The 23,707-nt window shown below is 38.8% G+C and overlaps 1 pseudogene; it reads right to left on the reverse strand.

Moving 5' to 3' along the window:
- Positions 1 to 420: 420 nt before the first annotated feature.
- LOC128531400 (cyclic nucleotide-gated cation channel beta-1-like) lies at positions 421 to 22,937 on the reverse strand (annotated as a pseudogene).
- Positions 22,938 to 23,707: the final 770 nt, after the last annotated feature.

Genomic DNA, 23,707 nt, shown 5'->3' on the forward strand with positions numbered 1-23,707 from the left:
TAAATATGAAGTTGAAACAAATTCTTTGTCTTTATATATTTGCTCTCCCTCGTCATATACAGGTTCAATTAACTCCACACATACTTGTGTTTTTCCTACTAATGGACGACTTTAGGAGTGTGACAAGTGACTCCTATTACCTTAAAAATGACAATTCAAGGAAAACACAAATAAAAAAAACAAAATACAAAACAACAGATTATCACACATATAAAACAATGGTGTGACATGACACATGGGTTGGGAGGCAATTCTATTAAATAGTAATAAAATGTAAAGACTTGTTGTTACAAATATAATGTTGAGAGGTGGATGTTAGAGGATGTACCACTATAATTTCTTAATACAGTATAAAAGATTTGAAGATCATTGTAAATGCTAAACCAGTTTTTTTTTTTTTTTTTTTGTGGTTTATGATGATGATTAGTTCTTGTCCTATTCAGGTTATAGGGGTGTGTAAACTTTTGCATTAATTTATATAGAATATAGTATAACACAAAAATTACATGTTGTAAAACGTGTCATTCTCATGCACGAAAGGTCGGAAATAGAAATGAAACCAACATTAACCTGAGCCTTATTTATGCAAATAAGTTAATTGGTATCTTAAGTCTTTTCTTGAAACCATATTTAATGAAGAAATTCATGTCCTTAACACCTGACACCTAAATGATCTCATGGGTTAAAAGATCATTGGCTATAGATGTACAAATGTTTATTTATTTCTCTTTTAAAGCTGGCATTTTTATCTCTTTATATAGCATACTTATTCATCCATGCGATCTTTACAGGAAAATGAAGATAGAAAAATAACCCAGCTGACCGATCATACCCCTGTTACCTCATCACCTAATACTCTTCTGGGTTACTCGTCTGTCTTGTCCTTCCCCAATACCATCCTCTCGTTTAGCCCTTGTCCTTCCTGCACTGAGCGGCTGTCGTCTTCCAGGCCGGAGGGGCTGATGGGAGCTCCTTGTATTGTACTGTCTGAGATCTGAGAGATGACATCGGCCTCTTGCTCCGAGTGCTGCCTCTCGATCGGAGAGCCAGGTATCACAGAGGAACAGATGGATGGCTGGATAGTAGAAAGGTGGGAAAAAAAGGTCAGCATGACAGAGTCATGTATAATAGGATAAGCTGGCCCTGAATCAATTTAGTCATTAAATAACTTAACTTTAGTTAACAGCTCATACTGGTTGGAGTTATGACAGATTAATGAAAACCGGAAGGCGTCCTTACTGTAGATTTAATGAGACATGCGCTGTGTGTATGTGGATACCTGCAATGAAACACAGGACTTGTTATGCTTTTTTCCCTTCAGCTTGGCCAGAGTGCCTCGCAGACCCGATCTCTCAGTCATTTCCAGCGCTGCCTTTAACAGTTTTGGGGTTTCTGCCCGCGCAGGGATCACCCGCACTGGCTCCTTCTCCTCCTCTTTCTTCTTCTCTGGCTTCTTATCTGCCAGCATTTTCCTTCACAAGACACAGAAACCACAGTATCAGCCAAATAACACACTACTAAGGTCACCTGCCATGCCTTGATAAATCTGTCTACAAGATATTCTGAAGAAGGTAATCAATTGATCTGATTACCTTCTTCAGAATATAATATAATGTTGCCACATCATGTGCATGGCGTCTTACTTTGCTTTCTTGCGTAGCAGTTTCTGAGACTCGGGATAGTGCACTAGGATTTCGTTGAGGCCCTTCTTTTCCAAGATGAAAAGATTAGCAAAGCCGTGCGCTATGACGTTGGCAGTTCGACGGTTTCCTCCTCCAACCGCTAACAAGCTTTATGCCAAAGAGACACAAACAAACACAGGTTAGCTTTGAGTTACCCTGAAGGATACCTGGGGTGAAGGATAACTAGCTAAATGTTTTTACCTGATTTCGCCAAACACAGATCCTGCTTTCAGCGTCACAAATATAGTTTTTCCATCTGGTCCGCCAACCACCTGAACCTCTCCTGACTTTATGATGTACATCTCTCGACCAACTTCCCCCTGCACCAGAACGAGAATGAGTACAACAATAAGCATGGCCTGTCTGTTCTTGTAGCTTTGGGAATAAAACATTCTGTTTTATCCAGCGAAAGCAAGAGTTAAATGTAGAAAAAAGGTGGAGTCTAAGCCACACTTACAATAGATGCATAAAAAATATATATACTATAGATTAAATAAAATCTGCCAAACAAAGAACCCTATTCGCTTAAATGGAAGCAGATAGCTGTTAACAGATTCATATTCATCTGATCTGATTAACCTTGAGAATGTCAAAAGGAAAAAGAAGCTTGGGTCACATCCTCCTGGAACAGCTGCTTCTTATTATTGTTTCAGGACAACAAACTACCATGTCAAATTTTATTATTAAATTCTTATTTTTTATATTCTTTATTTGAATACTTTAAGGTCATGGGCGGTTATTAAAACATTTCACTGCATATCATACTGTGTATGACTGTATGTGAGAAATAAAATTTTCATTTTAAATGGTTTTAAAGAAGGCCATACATCTGTTAATGACGATCCCAGCCGAGGTGACTCGAAGCCCATAAGCGAGTGGAACGCCTGATCCTTGAAACTTTACGAATAACTTGTCACCTTGTCACACTTGCGATAGAAACGTGTCTGTCTGTGAGAACTGTACACACAATCATTCAGCAAAACCACTTGCACATTACAGGAACATTAAAGGAGTTCCTGGGAGGCCAGCGCTTCAGACTTTCAATCATGGTTCCGGCATAACGAGAAATCTTTCTACGGTACCTTGATGGTATCCAAGCACTCGTGAAACACTGGGATAAGTGCATTACAGTAGCAGGGGATTGTAATATAATGTAATATACCATTTAACATGCTAAAAACAAGATAGCAGCTTTTAGCGGTGTATAAAACCAAAATTTTCTCTTGTTACTCAAAAAGTTCAAAAAAACTCTCTGGCTAATGTTGATTGTTTACTAAACCAGAAACCTGTCGCTCCAGGACCATCTAACATCCACTGATTTCGCTCTGCTATTTATATAGGGTTCATGGTATCAAAACTGGATTTGTTCAAAATAAATAAATGTTACACTTCAGTCATTACATTCCTCTGAAGCATAGTTTAGTAACGCGACAACTACCGTATACTGTATGAACATGTATTTAATAAAAAGAATGTCTTGTTAAACCTTTTTGCAGACGTAGTCTCCAGGAAGGTACACGACTGATCTGAGCCTTTTCAGCATGTCATAGATCATCTGCCTGTCACAGCCCTGACATCAAGAAAAGAATAACACAATAAAAAGTCACCTTGAAAAGTCTACAATGTAAAAAATTAGTGCAATATATTGCATTTCAGTATTGTGAATGCTAGTTCATACCAGATGTGCTTAAAATTATATAAATATTTATATAATTTGCATTTAGGGGCTCTTTTAAACATTATAGTTTACACACTGCTATGAAAAATTAATATGCACATGGTTAAGTTACAAAAAATGCGGGCTATTTAAAGGAATCTCAAAGCAGGTTGTTCATACCTCAAACAGTGGCACTTTGCTGACAATTGAGTAATTCACATCCACTGCTATATCAAGCCTCATCTTGTCTGGCAATTGCACAAGCAACTCTTCTTCATCTGGCACAGAATTAGAGAAATGTAAGCTAAAGTAATAGGCCATGTTTTGGTGTCCAGGACAACTCTAATGCAGTATTCTGTTAGTCATTTCCCCCTTTTTCTTCTTTTTAATTCGCCAAACACACTTGATTACAAGGCCTTCTTTAAAGAATCAAAACTAGGAACTGGCACATGGAATAAAAGAAGTGAAAAGATGCTTTTTATGCACGTTATGTTGTCTTTTGTATAGTTCTTAAATAGTTTTTTGTTAATGTATATTGTTAAATTGTTGCTAGTCAGCTAATTAGGTGTCTTAGTTAGCTAGTTATATTCCAATAAAAGCCTACTTGACTTGACTTGACTTGAGGATCTTAGAATCTTACCCAGCATGCCTTGAGACTGCCAGGTGTAGTTGTACCAGGTCTTTACCCGGTACTGCACGTCTTTGGGGATGCGGTTAGCGGCCATGTACTTTGCGGTGCTGTCCATGCATGAGCGGTAGTGTGTCTGATCAGCTGTTGCAGCACCGACCACATCTCTCATCTAGCACAACAAAGAGCGTTTAATTTTATGAGGCTGGAAGTGAGCCATATAACAAAACCTATGCATGATATACTGTATAATAATAATCATCATAATAATAATAATAATAATAATAATAGTACATTTTCTTTATAATGCACTTTAAATTTGAAGCAAATCTCAAAGTGCTACAAATGATTTTCATCCCAAAAGCTCTGATAAAAAGATAAGTTTTAAGACCAGATTTAAAATCATCAACAGTCTGTGGTATCCTCAGATACTCTGGATGAGCATTCCATAGTCTAGGTGCCGCTGAGCAAAAAGTCTGCTCTCACATAGTACAAAGCTCTGTCTTCAGAAGATGAACTGAGACAGAGCGTAGGGTGCGTGTAGATGTATGTGAAGTAATAAGTTCTTTGAGATACGGAGAGGCATCCCCATAGATGCACTCGTGGATAAGAAGGGCAACCTTGTATTCAATTTTGAATGAAACAGGAAACCAATGAAGACACTTAAGGATAGGCATAATATGGTCAAATTTACGTGCCTGCATCAGGATCGTAGCAGCGCAGTTTTGAATATACTGCAGCTTTTAAAGGCATCTTTTTCCAGAAGTCCCAATGAGGAGTGCATTGCAGAAGTCCAGCCTGGAGGAGACAAACGCATGGAAAAACTTTTCCGCATCTAAAAATGAATGTGCTGGACGCAGTTTAGTAATGTTCCTGAGGTGAAAGAAAGATGTCTTACACAGATGTTTGATATGAGCCTCATCTGTCAAATTACAGTCCATTTTAACCCTAAGGTTAATAACAGATGTTGACAACGGGATATCCTGACCAGAAAAGGTGATGCTAGTGATGTAAGATGTCTTAACCTGGTGTGGGGTGCTAAAATAGCTTCAGTTTTAGAGCTGTTCACTTGCAGGATAAATTTTGCTTAATCCATGACTTTACCTTCTCCAAACAGATGGTCAAAGTGGATGATGGCAGAGTAGATGAGAGGTTGATTTTATTCTGAGGTAAAGCTGAGTATCATCAGCATAGCAATGAAATAACATTTTATGCCAGCTGATGACCCAGAGAAGGCATATACAATATTAACAACATGGGGCGAGCACTGAGCCCTGAGGAACACCACAGGTAACACTGTGTGTAGCGGATTTAGCGTCTTCCAGGGCAACATCCTCCGTACTTTCAGCAAGGTAAGATGAGAGCCAATTGTCAACAGAGTCAGAGAGACCTACAGTATGATGTAATCTGTGAAGAAGAATGTTGTGATCAACATTAGCAAAGGCCAACAGAATGAGAAGTGATGGGGAGCCAGCATCAGCCGCCATCAGCAGGTCATTCGTGACTCTAACCAGAGCTGTTTCCACACTGTGGCAGGGGCGGAAACTAGAATGGAATTTCTCAAACAAATAATTTTGTTTTAGATGAGACTGAAGTTGTGCAGCAACAACTTTTTCCAGAACATTTAAAAGGAAAGGGATGTTAGAGATAGGCCTGTAGTTTGCAAGCACTTCTGGATCTAAGGTGGATTTTTTTAAGAAGTGGTCTGATGACAGCAGTTTTCAGTAAAGGGGGAACATATCCATACTGAAGAGAGTGATTTATGATCCTGGTAATCAGGAGACTTATAGCACACTGGTTGGATTCAACCAGAACTGCCGGAAAAGGGTCCAGAGCACAATTTGATGGTTTCATCTTTTTAATAATGACCTCAACCTCTTGCTGCGTAATGTCAGAAAAACAGCTAAAATGTTGCAAAATCCCTGGCCGTTGGTCATCCATCAAGACAGGCAGTGCAGAGGAACTGGATAGAGATGAGGGGAAGGTATCCACTTTTCTCCTGAAGAAAGTAATGATGTTATTGCATCTCTCCTCTGTAGCTTCCAAATGAGATTGAAATTGTGGTTTTAGGAGGCAATTAAAAGAAGAGAACAGTTGCTTGGAGTTTCCAACTTGGAGTTTTGCTTGTTTATGACATTTGAGTAAAACTGTAATCTTGCAGCTCTCAGCACACTTGCATAGGCCTTTTGATGTTCCCTGTAAACTTGCTTGTGAACAGCGAGTCCTAAGGCTTGCAGACAGCACTCAAGAACACACCCAGCTGTGTTCATATCCCATTATTCACAAGTATACCAGGGGGCTGAACGTGAGAAGCAGACAGGGGCATGGAGATTGAGAAGACTGCTGAGGCATTTGTTGTAAAAGTCAACTGACTCGGTGACTGAGGAACATTCAACAGAGGAGAGATCCTAAAGATCTTTGCTCAGGGTGTCTGGGTGGATCTTTTTCAAAATTCTGTAACATATTTGCCATTTTGCTTTTGTGGGAAAACAAGGGAGTTACAGCTCCATTGAAACGACATTGTGGTCAGACATCTTCAGATCATACACAAAAGGTTTGCTTATAGGGACAGAATTTGTAATAACCAGATCCAAAATATACCCTCTGAAATGTGTAGAACCATGAACATGTTGTTAAAGATTGAGGCAGTCCAGTAGTTGCAAAAACTCAGCTGCCAAATGGCAGGAGGGGGTGTCTACATGAAGATTAAAGTCACCAAGGATAATAATGTTGAAAGAAGTGGGACAGAAAGATGTAAGAAAATCGTGGATCTCTGAGATAAACAATGGGTTTGGTTTAGTGGGTCGATAAATAAGCAGTATTGTCATGGGGAGAGAGACTTTACAAAAACAGCATGGGCACAGGAAGGGGACACAGGTCCAGTTGCTGTCGTTATATAATACAGCTAAGCCACCACCACCTCAAATGCTTCGGGCTTTCTCCAGGTAGCTATAACTAGGAGGACAAGCCTAAAAAAAAATGCTAAAAAGACCTCAGGTTGATGCCATGTTTCTGTTAGGCACAGAAAATCCAAGCCTTTTTCAATCAGATTTATTTAAGAGAGATTGTAAATTAAAAAGTAACATTTTTTAGCATTTTTGGTTAAGTATATTTCTGTAAGCCCCGTAATACACTGAGATTCACTCCGTGTTTTCTATCCAGCTTTGTGAGTGGTGATCTCAAAATTTTTCCCAAACTGTCCGACAGAAATCTTGCGGTGTATCCCAAACTACAAACACCTGGTGCGTCATTGCTCTGATGACGTGTTTGATGAGCGACATCGGTCCAGATGGATTGGATGAAACAGAACAGCCAGGATGATGATAAACAAACTTTCGCCGAGAACTTCTATGGACATAGATGGACATGTTCAGCGCAGAAGTCCGAGTTCTCTTATGGCAGCAATGCACGTTGGAATGGAATATTTGCTATGACTTAACAACTGCGGGATAGTGTACTTGAGCTTCATGCCAGTTGCCAAAAGAAAAAACGCCCAAAAAAAGGTATAAACTAGATTTTTTTTTAAATGGTAGCTAAAAAAAAAACATCCTTCGGGTTACCAATAGTATATATAAAAAGGCTAGAAAACATAAAAATGCTAAACTTTTAAACGAGATAAACATAAAAATAGAAGTAAAAGTAGCAAAAGAAGCGGCGAACAGCCAGCGCCAGAGTCCTCTCCCTGCATTTGAAAAAACCTACTACATATTGTCTGTATATAAGGAATTAAACACTTCTAAGGACTATAAGGACTTAAACATGTTTATGGGGTGGTTACATGGAATGGTTACAGGAAAATCATCAAAGACAGAGAAGAGGTTGATTAAGTGTTTAATTGCGCTTATACCATAGAAATAAAAATTCACGAAATAATTATACTTAATTTAGCTCCTATTAACACTTACATTACAGCAGCAATAAATATATGTTCCTCTGATTGCTCCTCTTATTTTTCTTTTTCATAATACAAAAGAATAATGCACTTTACTGGCTTGACTGTCAAATAAATCTCTCACTAAACAAAGTAAAAACATGTGTATTCTTTAATTAACAAGACATCTGTAAATTTTTATTGTTAGCCTTGTTAGATTTTATGGAAGTACAATTCCATGTAAATGAGCAGTTCCTATACAGAAAATTAATTAAAATCTGCTGACCAATTGGAATTGACAATTCCAGTGTGCTCTGGTATACAGTATATAATAATAAACAGCTAATGTACCTGTCCAATCATGATGGAGAAGGCAAGCACGCCAATAAAATAGTTGACAAGCTGAAATATATACTCTTCCTGTGTAGTCGGTTCTGGCAGTCCACCGACCGTGATCAGAGTCTTTACAGCGAAGTAGTAACACCGGATGTATCTGTGGAAAAATTGATACAGAGGATGTTAGGTGGCAGGTAAGAACCCACAGTATGAATTAACATTACAATTAGATATAAAGTTGAATTGATATTAATAAAAAAAAATTAAAACAAAGATTAAATAAATGTATCAATTTATTTTGTAAAAATATATATATGAAAATAGTTTCATTAGTTGTTTATTTTTCCTTTGAATACATATGAGGATGAGTCCAAAATTTTCCACACTCTGGCTGTAAAATTTATTGTTCAACATAATCTCCTTGCTTTGCCCATCGGTCAACAAACTTTTATATTCCTCCATGAAAAAATGGTTAAAACCATGAATGCGCCGCTGTCTTCACTTCTTCATCAGAAGTGAACCTTCATCCTCAAAGGCCTGCTTTCAGGAACAAACAGGTGAAAGTCCAATGGAGCAAGATCAGGACTATAAGCTTTAACACCTCAGAACAAAGTTTTTGCAGAGTGTCGACAGTGAGGGCAGAAGTGTGCGGACGTGCATTGTCATGAGAGAACACAACAATCAGTCCTCTGTCCTCCTTCTGGCCCTTGAGAATCCCAGAAAACTGTAAACACTGATGAATTTTCCAGCTGATGGTCGACTTTTAAACTCTTTCTCGGTCGGCAATTGAGGATGTTTCCATTCCATACGTTGTCGTTTACTCTCAGACTCGTAGTGATGAATCCGTGTCTCGCCACCTCCAGTAATGATTCTCTTTAAGAAACTTTTAGCTTTCAACTTTCAGTCCAAATTTTGTCGCCAGATATCCGAACACTTTCTCTATACTGAGCACAAAGTCTTTGATAAATAACAGCAAGATCACAAAAAAGTAAATCACACCATTACATTTTTGCTTGCACCACAATTACAAATAAACTGATGTAACACGTTAAGACCTGAACAGCAGTGCTGATAAGGCCAAAAGAAATTTTTATATAACCAGAGTATGCATAATTTTTTACTCTACCTTAGTATCTACCTTACATTTATCTCATAAAATTTCTTTTCCGAATGAATTTCTCCTGTTTTTTCTAGACATTTTCTACTTTAAATCCTCCTAGTGAAATGCCAAGATTTGGCCAACAATAGCAACAATCAGTTTTTCTGATTTTGGAGTATGAATACAATTCTCTGGGCCAAAATCATCCCCTATATCGGGAAGGGCATCTGGCGTAAAACCTGTGCCAAGGTGTTGTGCGGATTGGATGGTTTGCTGTGGCGACCCCTCGGATGGGAGCAGCCAAAAGACTAACAACAAATGTAATCAATGTTGATAAAAAATTAACCCTCATTAATAGAATAATAAAAACACCTACGCATTTCCAGTTCCATTGAATACCCACGGGGTAGCTCCAATTCCTCTTAGAGTCGACATCCAGTAATAAAGGCAGGCATTAACATGAATGGAGTACAGAAGGTAACTGGTGGTGCGAATGACTCTGGGAATGGAAAAGAAAAAAAGTAAAATACACTGTATATATTTTTGGGAGTAATTTATTCACAGGAACGTGACCTCATCTAAGACTAATAGTAATTATGTTGTTGTTCAACCAAGAAAAATACCCAAATGTTAATAAATGTCATGCATGTAGAAATTTATTTACCATTTATGGAAAGTTTCAGCAATTTGTAACAATCAGAGATCAAGTGTTTCCACCAAAGGAACATCTTCAAGACAAAGGAGTTGACACCTGCATTTCTGCCTAAGCACTTAACAATAAAGTGAGGAAACCACTGTTTATAGATCTTGTGCAATTATTTTAAACATTGTCATGTGATTTTTGTTGCTACAGCCATCTTGCCTGTTATACTTACACCTCTACAGTCATCAACTTGCCAAGTGCTTGTGCTGAGTTCAGAAAAGTCTGCACTTAACTTAACTACATCTTAACTATAGTAATCTAGACACTGTAGGACTACAAAATAAAGTGAACGTTGTAGACAGCCTAATAGCCTATTAAATGTGTGTTTAGATCCAGATTTAAAGAACTGACTCCAAGACATCTCATTAATTCTGACTATAAAGACTATATAGGGTCACAGGAGCCTAGAGGCTATCCAAGGGGACTCGGGACACAAGACAGGACACTCACACTCCTCCTCACAATACATGCAATTTGGGTCAAATATTAAATGCATGCACGGGGGGCGCAATCCAGTGTCTTCTTGTGCCAGTCCCAAGTCTGGATAAAAGCAAAGGGTTGTGTCAGGAAGGGCATCCCACGTAAAACATTTGCCAAATCAATTATGCAAATCACAAATATCACTTTCATGCCCAGGTTAACAAAGACCGCCACCGGTGCTGTTGACCTACAGGGTGCCGGTGGAAATTGGAGAGAAAAGGAAAGGCAAGAGTTTAGGAGTGATAGTAGGGACTTTAAATGTTGGTACTATGACAGAGAAGGCAAGAAAGTTGGTTGATATGATGCAGAGAAGGAAGGTGTATATACTGTGTGTCCAGTGTATTGGTGCGGATTTTTATGAACAAGGGAGATGAGCAGAGTTGTGGCAATTACAGAGGCATAAAGCTGATGAGCCATACAAAGAAGCTGTGGAAAAAAGTAGTGGAAGCTAGGTTAAGGGCAGGGGTAAGCATTTGTAAGCAGCAATATGGTTTCATATGTAGAAAGAGTACATCAGATGCTGTATTTGCTTTAAGGATGCTGATGGAGAAGTACAGAGAAGGTAATAGAGAGTTGCATTGTGTCTTTGTAGATTAAGAGAAAGCGTACGAAAGGGTGCCGAGAAAGGAGCTGTGGTGTTGTATGAGGAAGTCTGAAGTGGCAGAGAAGTATGTTAGAGTGGTCCAGGACATGTATGAGAGCTGTAAGACAGTGGTGAGATGTGCTGTAGGTGTGACAGAAGAGTTAATGTGCAGGTGGGTCTACATTACAAAAATCGTCTCTAAGCCACTTTTTGTTTGCTCTGGTGATGGACATGATGACAGATGAGGTTAGACAGGAGTCTCCATGGACTATAATGTTTGCAGATGACATTGTGCTTTGTAGCGAGAGCAGGGAACAGATGGAGGAAAATTTGAAGAGGTGGAGGTATGCTCTTGAAAACAGAAGAATGAAGGTTAGCCTTAGCAAGACTACATGTGTGTGAATGAGAGGGATCCGAGTGGAACAGTGAGGCTACAGGAAGCAGCGGTAAAGAAGGTGCAGGACTTTGGGTTAACAGTCCAGTGTGGAAACGAGGTGAAGAGATGGGTACAGGCAGGTTGGAACGGGTGGAGAAAAGTGTCATATGTGCTGTGTAATAAAAGAGTATGAGTGAGAATGAAAGGAAAGGTGTTCAAGACAGTTGTGAGACCAGCGATGCTCTACGGCTTAGAGACAGTAGCACTGAAGAAAAGACAGGAGGCAGAGCTGGAAGGTAGCAGAGCTGGAGATGTTGAGGTTCTCTTTGGAAGTGACGAGGATGGATAGTATCGAGAATAAGTTCATCAGAGGGACAACCCATGTTAGATATTTTGGAGATAAAGTCAGAGAGCCCAGATTGAGGTGGTTTGAACATATTTAGAGAAGAATTTGTGAATATATCGATGGAAGGATGCTGAGGTTGGAACTGCCAGGCAGGAGGTCTAGAGGAAGACCAGAGGGGAGATTTATAGATGCAGTGAGAGAGGACATGAAGTAAGTTGGTGTGAAAGACGAGGATGCAGAGGATAGGATTTGCTGTGGCGACCCCTGAAAGGGAACAGCCGAAAGACAAAGAAGCTTTTAATTTTTAATATTTTAATTTTTCACATTTGGGAAATAACTATAAAACTGTTTGTTTACTGTTTTCCTCTCACAGCCGGAGGCACAGAGAGAGCTGATTGGCCGAGCTCTCTCAGGGGGGAGGGATGAGAGGTACTTGCGCTTCCACAGTAATCACGGCTCTACAGCCAATCAGGGGCGTCTGTGAGCTCGCGCACGCGGAAGGAGTGGCTAGCGCTTTCCTCCAAATGTGTTACTCCGCCCCTAACGGTGCGTGAGCAAGCAGTTCGAAAAGATGCGGAGGTGGTTCGGAGGAAACACGGGATAGTCTTCGCCCTCCCGACTAAGGTGGTAGTAGTAGCCTTAACGTGGGAGCCCCCTAGGGACGGGGAGGAATTGGCCACGACTAAATTAGGGAGAAAAAAAAAAAAAAATAATAATAATAATAAATAAATAAAATAAATTAAAAAAATGTTTGTTTAAAACTGGGTTAAAAAAAAAAAACTTTACAGTGATCACATCAGATAAGCATTTCCGATTGCCTTGGGGTGATCAATACTGTATTCAATTTTTCATCAATTAGAATATTCTGTGTTCACCACACAGCGAGTCTCTGGCATGGTCAACTTAATAAGCCCCGATGATTATCTTTGACTTGCGCTGGAGTGGAAATTTGGTGGCCTCAACAAAGGGACGTCACTAATTACATCACAAGCCCGATAGGAGCTAGAACATATCTCGGGAAGTCAGTCAAATTTTTAACATGAAATAACATCCCACATCAATTAATAATTTAAAAAAAAGGCGAACTGGTATGCTAATATATAAAAAAATAAAACTCAGGTTTAAAAATAAAACAAGGTTTTCTTGTTATAAAATTACATCATTAACCTGTTGTTGATTTATTTTTAATAGCTGCACACTTCACGAGTTTTTATTCCTTACTGTAATGGGAACTTGTCAAAACACTAGAAAAGTATCTCCGAATCCTCAATGCAAGCTTGTGCTCACCTGTAGACATAGGCTTTGGCCAGAATGGCCTCCAGGCGGGTGTTAAACTCAACGAAAGACAAGACCTGAAGCACAGAAAGAGAGATCAAAGTGAATAATTCTTGATTCAGCACTGGGTTTTTAAGTGGTGCAGATTGTTGAAACATGCTGCTACTGGTGATAATCACTCAAAGCTACCAATAGTGTCTCAGCCTGAGAATTAAATTGTGTTTACATACTCTTGAAAGAACTATTTTGGTTAACTGTTCAATTAAAATTAGACACACAGAGAAAAATCTGAGGCCTGCCTTGAGTATACGTGAGCAGCGGAGAAGAGGTTTGACCCCATCTATGAGGTAAAAGAGTTCCAGGGGAAGAAGGCTGATCACATCCAGCTGAAATATATGTAAAGAAAAACCATATAAGCTGCAGGAACCAATGGACATCAACAATTCCAACACAAGTCAGAGTAACTGAGTTGACTGCTGAGAACGACCAAAGCTTTGCTCCAACCTTAAATCGCAAATCTTTCATGTAATTGGCTCTCATTTCCTTCTTGTCACTCTAGAAAAAAGACAAATGCAGAGAGGTCATTTCTGCGGTGTTTAAATCAAATGTACATCAAACTCAAAAATCTCAGATCTAAAATCTCATGTTTGGTTTGACGGCTCTAATTCCTACTGGCTGTGATTTCCCAAACGGCACGTACGACAATATCACCGCCTCGAATGAACTGCAGTCGTGGCTGAAACAGGAGGATGTCCAGAATGTAGATGGTGTCACACAGGTAATCAGCAAGCAGCCACAGGTAAAGGGAGCCATTGATGTCATAGGAGAAAGCCCAGCGCACTGGGATCATCCAGACGTTCCAGTTCCAGGCCACTGTGACTAAAAAGAGCCATAAGACATAGCCCAGATCTACAGACAACAAAAAGACAGGACTGGTCTGTTTATTGCGAAAACATAACAAATTCATTTGAACTGATGGATAGCAAGGTGAATGACAGAAGATGAGATAAGAACTCACTGGTGAACGGGTCGATGCTGGCTGGGAAGCGGTAATGAATCAGGCGCGCAATCCTGGACTGAGGCCTCACCATAAAGCACAGCAGTTTGGTATATTCTTCTTGTTCAACCTTCTCCTCAGTAGGAGCAGGCTGACTCTCATCAGCAGGTGCTGGTTCCTTTGCAGGCTCAGGAGGAGGAGGAGGAGGCGCTGCAGGAGCTGTGGTGGGTTAAAAAACAGCAGTGTGTGGACCTTATTCCTTTTTTAGATAAGAATGAAATGCTTTATACTCTTCTGAGTCTTGGTTCTAAACATTCAAAAAGCATGTTTCTGTTCATGCACTAAATTGTGTTGTTCTATGCATCTTCTTCAGGAAGGTTTATTAGGTGCAATCTGGGAGGATACATTTGTCTAATGAACTGTAAAACGTTGCATTAATTAGGATATTACGTTATTGGACTGGGGAGTGACTAACTATACCCAGCAGGATCTTTAACTTTGGATGAGCGTTGTAACATACTTGTAGAAATGTTTGGGTGACGTCCATCATCAAGACAAAGTCAGATCTCCATTATTTTGACAAAATTCGACTTTAATAAAATGATGCTGAGAAAACATTGAATAAACTGAAACACAACATTGCAAATGCTACCTCGAAACAACAAAATTTAAACCTTTATTTGAAACATTTATGCCGATTTACATCTATTCAAACAACATCCAACCACATCCATCGTCCCTGATGTTTCCAACGCGGTTTAGAATTCTGAGCATGGGACGACACAACAGCTTCCCACACACAGTGTGTGTGTCTCAGGCATCTCATTCTGGTTTTGCAAAACAGATCTCAGATCTTAAGCATTTTTAAAAGTCTATTGGCTGCTTTACAATTTAATATTTTAGTAAATTCCTGTCATCTGCTGTTTTTTTGTGGTGCTTATTATTTTTTACATCCATTTACTAGCCTCAACAACATGTTTCCTAGTGGCAAGTGGCAAAGCTCCCACCGCAGTTACTGGAGTTTGGGAATAATGTTGTTTTGAGGTCGTTTTTGCAACATTGCAATTATTTTATCAAAGTAATTCTAACTTACATGTATATGTAAAAACAGCCTAACATCAACAGTTTTTTTTTTTTTTCAACAAAAAAAACTGGTAAGAAAAGTGAAAAAAACTAAGAAAAGTGAAAATATAAAACTGAAAAAAAGTGAAAAGATAAAGAAAAGTGAAAACTCAAAAGAAATTGAGTCAAAAAAAAGAGAAAAAAGATAATGCATAACCTTGTCTCAAGGAGGCAGGGGATTTCTGTGTTCATGTTTGGTGTTTAAGTTTCGTTTTTGTTTTATTAATAAACCCACGATATCTCCAAATAGGAACCTTCCCTGAAAGTTTGCTCTTCCGTGGCTCACACACACAGCTTCCACGCAAACGCTCTGCATAGGGGCTCTGCATAAAATCATCCAACGTGCTAACACTATGTGCCGTCCCTTCACATCATAACATAAACATGACCTATTTGACATATACTGTATAACTGGGCAGCATCGCACAACGATCAGCAGCAGACACAAGAGAACCCAATTATTCTCTTTTGTATGTATGAAATTGGCAAGAAATAAGATAATTCTGCCACACAGGAGCTTGTGTTTGAATTAAGGTTACAGCGAGTTGAGCTCACTTGCAGGTGGTGTGTCCTCATCCAAGTCGTCAGGATCTATAAGTTTCTCCTTGGCGCGTTCTGTCCTCTCTTTAAACAGTTTGACAAGCTCTTGAAGACGCTCGTTCACCATCATGCTGGCTTGACTGGCGGCTGATGACGGACGCTCCTTCAACCTGTAAATGTCACGTATAAAGCTAAGAACAGAACATACTGAAGCCTACAGGAATATCAGTGCACACTATTTATTTATCTATCTGTCTGTGTATCTGTTTGTCTGTCTATGAAGTGTACTTCAGTCATATAGATAATTTCCATCCATCCAAGTCCCCCGTCTATCCATTCAATCATCCACTTTATCGATGTAGCTACACTCTACTTATCTACCCTACATTTATTTAAGTGTAGAACCACTTTAGGTTCTTTGTACCTTGGGGATATATATATATTTTGGAACATCATAAAATATATTTTATATAAATTGTTATTTACAATACCTTATAATTATTAAGACTAACCAAGCACGCAAAGCATTTCCATAACATTAATACGCACAAAATTATACATTGAACAAAAAACTATTTTGGCAGCTCTACTGTAAGACTTTCATAATAAAACCACACAGTTTTGCCAGACATTCCTCAGAGATGATTATATGTGCCTCTGGCAGGACATCTTAAAGATTAGCTGTTCAGACATGTCTTTCTCACAGCTTTGATGTGTTTTATAGAAACATATTTGATCGTCTGGTACTCAGGTGAGGTGTTATGTTATTTTTGCTTACGGATCTTCACCACTCGTGATGCTGCTCTGGCTCGGCCAGGCCCTGACTGTAGTCTCCAGCTCCTCATCTTCCTCATCTCCTGAAGAGTACAGTTTCTTTCTGTCACAAAATAATATAAACAAAAGTTTTTTTTTTCTTTGTCTTATTCCTCTTATACCACAACAGTTTGCCCACACTGACAATTATTTTGTCAAAAATTATTTTTAAATCAATTAATAATTATTTTTAATGCTATGTAACAACATCAAAACTGTTACCTTTCTCAGTTACAATAATTAATGTTAGCACTGATATTGGAGACTCCTTCCATATAAATATACATTCTAATCAGGATGCTGCTTACTATTTAACTTGCTTATTAAACACTGCTTGTTTATTGTTAGGCTTACATCACGTGGAGCATCCTCCATCAAATCCCTTTAAAGAGCTTTTACTATAGAAACCATAACATATTAAAATAAGTACATCAATGTTAACTCATGATTTGCAGCTGCACTAAAGTGAATAGATGCAGAAATGGAATGAGGGTGGATAAAATGCTTGTCACGCACAAGACACTTTTTATGACTTTATGAGTTTGCGACAATGGGATGAAGCCAGACAATAAATCATATTAAGCTTCTTACATTTTCGTCCAAATAGTTTGTGGCTTTCGGTCCCTTACAGCAGCATAGTTTCCATCGCAGGTTTACAGTATGTGTGTGTGTGTGTGCGTGCGTGCGTGTGTGTTTGAGTATGCAAAAATGAAAGAAAAAAAAATTATATTAGACAAAATAAGTAAGGTCATAAAATAAGGTAATTGCATGCAAATTCATGTAATATATTTTACAGACTTTGCTACCAAACATGAGCTAACCTGTTATTATTCATAAATATCAGCTAAGCTAGCAGAATTTCTGAAAGAACTAACATTTGTAACTGTTAGCTAACTATTTAACCTATACTTCCTGAGATGACGTTTAAAGTCAAATTTATAAATGTTGCTAAAAATGTAAATGCATGTCACAATGCTCACTTGAGTTAATATTTGCTAAGCCTTATTGACAAACATTAATAATATTAATTCCTAGCTCTAGCTAACTCTCTACCCTAAGCTAATATAATAGCTTAGGTGGCTAACAGTATACCTTAGAATATTTAATCCTAAAAGCATAGTCCTAAAAAAAAAAACCAACTAGCATAAGTTTATATGCTTATGCTAGTCAACCATCTAACTTGAGCATATCTAATATCTAACGTAATTTTTTTGGAGCTTTTCCCCCTTACTGTTTATGGTACCTAGGATTTACCAGAAGATTATTAAGGCTATATTTTATTCTTATCTAATTAGCACTACTACCTCACATGAAACTTCTTAACATATCTTTCAGAAAACCTTGGTTTATCTTAATCTTATCTTAATATCTTACGTTTGTTTGCCTATTAATGCTAGCTAGATTGCTTCAAATTTTAAACATTACTATTCATAAACATTTTATTAGTTATTTAGTTTGTTTCAGATGGAAAAGCGAAATATTTCACAAGATAAAGAATATAAAGTAAATCGCTTCATTTTAAAGAAACAACTGCTTTAGATATACAGTATATTAAGAAATATAGCCATTTAATATAATTAATGTGCTTAGTTATGGTTGTGAGTATTGCTATGCATTAAGTAAAGATCTTCAAAATTACAACAAAATATTTATATTGCATTATTTTCTTACTATTAGGATAGTAGTGTTTGTTTGCTACACTTTGCATTCAGAGTCTTCTTACTGACTAGGGGAATAACAGAAAATCCAAACCTGGTTCGGCTTGTTTTGGACGGTCCTGGCACAGTGAGGGTTTTGAGGTTTGGGTCCTGTGGGGTAAGAATCTGAGGCATGTGGTGGGAAGATTTCCCATGTTGCTCATTATCTGAGTCCATGTCTTCCACATTTACGGCTGGGTGCACGCTCAATCTGGAGCTAGCTACAAGTAACAGATCGTAATGAAAATCAACAATGGGATATGGCAAAAATATAAATCCTGGTTTGTTAGTGATGGTTTTACTGTAGTAATTCAGCAGAAAGCACTATTTACAGTATTTAGCATTTATTTTTTAAAGCCTATGTGATTGCATAATGTTCAGCAGATACATAAGAAATTGCTAAAGTTTGGCTTCATTATTGGATTATTGTTTGGATTTGGATTATTGGATCATCTTTATTTTGTCAGTATACACTGTTAAAAGGTTCACTCTAAGCCAAAAGATTTGGAAAAGAAATATCTTTTTGCTTAGGCCTGATTTTGCAGAGTACACTAGAGTGCTTTTATACATACTATATACGGAGACATTAAAAAATATATACCATGCCCTACAGCGTTTAGATTTAGCAAGAGTCACAAATGGATCACCTGAAGGTCTACTGGAGGCAAGTTCATCTTCACCATTAAAAATGGGGTTAGAGAGACCTGAGAGCTGATGTGATGGGCTGATAGGCGGCAGACGAGGATAGAAGGGCACATTGGGCAAGTCCTGAACGGAGCTGGGCGAGGAAGGGGACGGGGTACGGGAGATCTGGAGGGGGGACTGGCGGACCAGACGGTCCAGCACCAGATCCCGACTCTGCTGCTGCTGCTGAGGTTTAGGCATTGTTCTGAGGTCTGATGCTGCTCAGATGATTCTGAACAGTGTTGTAGCACTGCCGAGGAACACTAGTCAAGTGCTGAGGAAGGTTGGATAGATGGTGAGGAATGTTAGATAACCGCTGAGGGAAGTTGGATAAGTGTTTTGAGAAATCTGGTAGCTTCTGTGGAATTTTGGGAAGTCCGTGAGGAAAACTGAATGAAATTCGTTCAGCGAAAGCAGGAAGCTTCCGTGGTAACGAAGGGAAGTGCTCAGGAAGCTTGGGTACACGCTGGGAAATCTGCTGAGGGATTTGAGTGATTCGTTGAGGTAGCTGGTTAAGTCTTGTAGGCAGTGACGAGAACTGCTGGGTGACCTGGGATATGTGAGATGGCAGGTTAGGTATGGGGGCCACTTGGGGCAAAGTGATATTGTTCTGTTTGAGCAGCTGGTTAATGTGATTTAGGCAAAATGGAGCACAGGGAACTTTCATGAGGCAGGCCTTCAAGGTGTCACACCTGGAGGAAACTGAAAGCAAAATGGCAAAGTCATTACCTGCATCAGGAGAAGTCATTTGTTCATTTATACATTTTTCAAGCATGGTCAGGGTAAAGGCAGAGGCAGAATGAGTGGCACATCATTCTGTCACCAGGCACAAGAAACACTCACTCACAGCCTCTTTTTATGCTTCATGCTTGTAATTAAATGATGGCCCCATGTCTACTGTAGTTTCCTTCTCCAGTTTCCTTTTATCTCCCCAAAACATATTGAAACATGTTGAAAGGGTACTATATATTTCCTGTAGGTGTGTGTGTGTGGATTTGTGTAGTTGATAGTAGTAGATAGTGTGATAGTTGTGAACACAAAGTCTTGAGCAGTTTGCCATCTCCCCGTTGGCTTTAAAATTCCCCAATGACCAGAGCATTAAAGCAAACAATTCCAATGAACATACCGAAAATATATTAAATGATATATACATGGATTTTCATACTATGTATATATATATATATATATATATATATATATATATATATATATATATATATGAATCTGATTTATATAACATATAATATTATATAAATATATATTTATAAAACAAAAAAATAACTTACCATTAGTTCCGTCTTCAGTTAACACGCCTTCATCCTAAAAGCAGAAAAGGTACTGTGACAAATAAATAACAGTGATCTGTAATAAATAACTCAAAAAAAAAAAAAACTTGGATAGGAATGATAGAAGAGCCTCCAGGATCAAATTGCTGCAGTGACAGAACGTTCAGATTAAGATGTAAAGATTAAAGATCCCGATTGTTTAGATTTTGCAGTATTTTTATTATATAAATACAGATGTTTCCTTTTATATCTGGATGAATAGCAGCTGTTTCGACAGGGATTTCTGGTCCCAGGTCAGTGCCCCTTCCTCAGAGATCTCGGATACAGATCGGGTGTGTAAAGAACTTTCTTCTAAATGATAACCAGGTCTTTTTTCTTTTTTCCTCACAAAGTTCAATTATAGCCAGTATTAGCAAACCCAGATCAAAGCAAATTAAATGTGTTTAGAGGACATATAAGAGGACTGACAGAGTCAAAACCCGATTTAAAAAACTGTGGAGTGAGTTATAGAGAAGAGTTCACCACGGAGGACCCTGCATCTGGCAGCTGTGGAAAGAATCTGCAATAAGGTGTGGATTGTGCTGGTATGCTAGCAAAGCACAAAGTACTTTGAACTGTCACATATGCTACAGTATTTGGTTACAATAGTTTTATTGCAATCAAATCGTATATTTTAGATCATTTTAGATTTTGGTTAATTACACACAAAGACCCATCTTACTTAAAGGTGCCAATAATTCTATCTTCTATACTGCTTATCCTATATATAGGGGAAGATTCAGGAAGCCTGAAACCTATCCCAGGAAACTTCGAGCACAATGCAGGGTACACCCTGGACAGTGTGCCAATCCATCGCAGGGTGCACATGCACACACTACACACTCATTCAAACATTACAGGGAACTTGGTAATACCAATTAGTCTAATCTGTATGTCTTTGGATGTGGAAGGAAACCCACCAAGCATGGGTTTGAACATGCAAACTCCACACAGAGGCCACACACAGAAATTGTACCATCGACCCTGGAGATGCAAGACCACAGTGCTAACCACCAAGCCAGTGTCACCGCTGACAAGATTTTGGTATACCTAATTTGACATGAAGGTAGATGTAGTTGTTTATGCATTAGCCTTTAAAGAAGCCATTTGTACCTTTTGAAGCTATATTGTCTTTGTCATTTTGTAGGGGAGAGGTAGCCAGATTTATTGCATTGCAATATCGCAACTCTTAGATTTTCAAAATGGCATGCTTATTATATCTAAATACACTTATTACTTAAACAAATATTGCGCCTTTAATTAATCTTAAATAGTAACGTATTCCTTGTAACATATGACAGAATATTAATAAACTCTGTAGCCCAATGTATTTAATAGCTAAAGCTTTTCAGAAGAATAGGTTTGCCCTGACAGTGTAGCCAGGTGAATCCTAACGTGTCACTTCTCACCTGGATGACGTTCTGCTTCTCGCTGGCTCCGGCGCTTGACTTTGGCTGCTGAGTGATCGTATCTGACTCTGATTCAGTCTCTGATGTGCTACCAGACTCCTCCTCCTCTGGTTCTACTGCAAGAAAGGTTTGTGGTCTAAAAGGTTCAGGAGAAACAGATTGATCTGCTGTCAAAATGTTCGGCTTGGAAGAAGGAAGTGCTGGATCTTCTACACCAGGTGCATCTTTATCCTCATCATCTTCTTCTCCTTCTTTTTCCGGATCATCAACCTCCTGGATGAAGTTCTCAACTGGAGATAGTTCCTGACACCTGTTGCACACACACATACACACACACACACACACAATATTATATACAGTATTGTTTCACATAATGCAAATATTATATTACTCTCATAATCATGTGATAATTCATATTATTTCAATGTACGCTGATCAGCCATAACATTATGACCACCTGCCCAATATTCAGTAGGCCCCCCTTCCCTTTGCCACCAACTCATGACCTGTGTGTTTTGACACCTTTATACTGGCACCAACATTAACCTTTTTCTCAAATTGAGCTACATCTATTGCTCTTCTATTGGATTGGTCTACATGGGCCAGCCTTCATTGCCCATGTGCATCAGTAAGCCTTGCCCACCCATGACCTTGTCGCCAGTTCACCGTTTTTCCTTCCTTGGATTACTTTTGGTATGTCCTGACCACTGCAGACCAGGAACATCCCACAAGAGCTGCAGTTTCTCTGATCTCGCTATTACAATTTGTCCCTTCTTACATTATATCTCATTACAATGGCAGCTGGAAGTGGGTGGGATTATTAGGCAGCCATCCATCCATCCATCTAGAATCCTCTGTAGTCCAACTAGGAAGTGTGGAGGCTAGTTTATTTATTGTATTTATTCCCATTTTTATTACGACAGTGGTAGGGTCAACAATCACACATGCACTTACACACTACGGGCAATTTCGGAACACCAGTTAGTGTTCTAATCTGCATGTCTTTGGGCTGTGAGAGGAAACCAGAGTGCCAGGAGGGAACCCACCAAGCACGGGGAGAACATGCACACAGACCCGGAGGCGGGGATCGACCCCGAACCCTGTAAGTGGGAGGCGACACTGCTAACTACTAGAAAGTTGATCTGTTGGAAGCAGAAAAAATGGGTAATGATTTGGGGCCAGATCGTGATGGCTAAACGACTGGGTCAGAAAAACTGCAGTTCTTGTGGGATGTTCCCCGTCTGCAGTGGTCAGGACATACCACAAGTGATCCAAGGAAGGGAAACTCGGTAAACTGGAGACAGGGTCATACATGGTCAAGGTTCACTGAGGCACATAGGGAGCAACGTCTGGCCCGTGTGGTCCGATCCAATAGAAGCGCTAATGATGGAAAGGTAAAAGCAGGTGGTTATAATGTTATGGCTGATCAGTGTGTATAATATTCCATATTAGAACACTATAAAAATGCATGTACAAAGAAAATAAGAAACAAAACTAGCATTTCATGTTAGCAAGGTTCGTAGCATATAATAATTATATATAAAAAAATAAATTCTGAATGAAACAAATCCCCCAGAATATGAACTTACTTTGAGATGCACGGAGATATCCTCTTAAAGCTTGACCTATTAATCCCACGTCATTATAATTATCTTAATTATTAATTAATGATACTAAATAATGATTACCACTTAATGACTAATAAATATTTACTTATTTGTGCTCGGAATGTTTGCGGAAGCTCGGTGCAGCTCCGCCACCCTGAGCGTAAACAAGCAGCAGGATGCTCGAGCGGTAACCAGGCAACCGTCGTTGCTATGGGATGCGGTTGCTAGGCTGGCTGTTGTCCAGGCTAGTTTGTTCAATTATCCACAGAGATGTTTTATAATAATAATAATAATAATTCCAGATTTTTTTTATACACTGACGGAAAATTTAAATACTTTTACACTAAATATTAAATGTAGTGTTTTGTTCTCCTTTTTTTTCTTCTTCTTCTTTTTATTCATATTATAAATCCCATTTTGACCTGCAGGGTACAATCTAGTCTGCACAATAATACACTTCTACAGCATATATGGACG

This window comes from Clarias gariepinus, chromosome 10, assembly GCF_024256425.1.
Source record: "Clarias gariepinus isolate MV-2021 ecotype Netherlands chromosome 10, CGAR_prim_01v2, whole genome shotgun sequence".
NCBI classification, from domain to species: domain Eukaryota; kingdom Metazoa; phylum Chordata; class Actinopteri; order Siluriformes; family Clariidae; genus Clarias; species Clarias gariepinus.